The sequence below is a fragment of the Sinocyclocheilus rhinocerous genome, unplaced genomic scaffold, assembly GCF_001515625.1.
Source record: "Sinocyclocheilus rhinocerous isolate Xijiao unplaced genomic scaffold, SAMN03320098_v1.1 scaffold1694, whole genome shotgun sequence".
Lineage (NCBI taxonomy): Eukaryota > Metazoa > Chordata > Actinopteri > Cypriniformes > Cyprinidae > Sinocyclocheilus > Sinocyclocheilus rhinocerous.
This window is the reverse complement of record NW_015626863.1, coordinates 1,455,593-1,457,102: the sequence shown is the minus strand read 5'-3', so window position 1 is coordinate 1,457,102 and position 1,510 is coordinate 1,455,593. Positions and strand designations below refer to the sequence as shown.

Below are 1,510 nucleotides of genomic sequence, written 5' to 3'. Positions count from 1 at the left end.
TCCCAGATAAGGGTATGAATACTTATGCAATGGCATCATTTAAGTTTTTTATTTTTAATAAATTTGCAAAGATGTTAAAAACCTGTTTTTTGCTTTACCATTATGGTGTGTGGAGTGTAGATTGATGTGGAAAAAAAGTAATTTAAAGCAGTTTAGCATAAGGCAGCAACTTAACAAAATGTGAAAAAAATGAAGGGGTATGAATATTTTCGCAAGGCACTGTACTAAAAAATAACACATTAAAATGACATGTGCAATATATGTGCATATAAACCCCTCCTGACCTGTATTTCTGTTCTACTGCCATCACCACTGCTGACCCATTTAAGGAATATAATAAAGGTAATTAATAGTTGTCAGGATACAGAGCTGCTCTGTGCTGTAATCTATACATGTACTATAGAAACTACCTTTTTTCTTTTTTTTGAGGAAAATAACTGCAATTTGCCTGTGCAGAAATTGCCACCATGATGTCAGGGTGTTCTGAGTGGTTAGTAGGACATTGCTATGTGGTTGCTAAGGTGTTCTGGGTGGTCGTTAGGTGGCCACCCCAAGTGGACTTTAATTTAATACAGAACATTCAGTGGCACAAAACACACTGAGTACAGCTCTAAACTAAGAGCTCATAGGAAAGCGAACATGCATGCATGCGGGTGAGATAACTGAATATTGGCATATCCTCTGTGTGTGTGTGACAGATCGCCTATACGGTGCATTACACACAGAGCTGTGCTGCGCTCAGCACTCTTACTCCACCACCGCCTTCATCATTCTGCTCTGTTTTTATGTTACATTTTCTCAATACTCATTCCTCTAGCACGTCCTCCACCCGTTTTCCTTGTCTTTTCATCTCTTTCTCACATATAGTCTCTATGAATCTGCTCATTTTCTCTTATCTGTTCTTGCATACTCTATTCTCTCCTTTCTTTAATTTCCATCTCACGTTCTGTCCTCAGAATGGACACTTGCTCTTACAGTATGTCAAAAAACTGATGTTGCAACATGTGTGTTGATGTATGTAGTATGTTTTGAGTAAATATGATACAACATAAGTGTTTATTTCATTTCATCATACTTCTGTACATGTCATTTGCGATAGTTAAGCTGTATTATACTACATCACGGCTATTTGATTCTGTTCCTGGACCGAAGGGCCACGTCCTGCAGGCTTTTGCATGAACTCTAATTAAACAGACCTGAACCAGCCAATCAAGGTCTTCAGGATTATTTAATAATTACAGACAAGTATGTTTGATTAAGCTCTGAATTCAGCAAAATATAGTTCAAATTTAACTGCACTGTATATCACCTGTATATCTCCTATGTCACTATGAATCTGCTCATTTTCTCTTATCTGTTCTTGCATACTCTATTCTCTCCTTTACAGACAAGTATGTTTGATTAAGCTCTGAATTCAGCAAAATATAGTTCAAATTTAACTGCACTGTATATCACCTGTATATCTCCTATTTTACACACACACACACACACACAGAAAATGTAATGTATG

The 1,510-nt window shown here is 36.9% G+C and overlaps 1 protein-coding gene across 2 annotated transcripts in view; it reads right to left on the bottom strand.

The window, feature by feature from the left end:
- LOC107717788 (rhomboid-related protein 1-like) overlaps positions 1–1,510 on the bottom strand; it is a 36,639-nt gene that overhangs the window by 14,498 nt on the left and 20,631 nt on the right. The gene's annotated exons all lie outside the window — the stretch shown is intronic.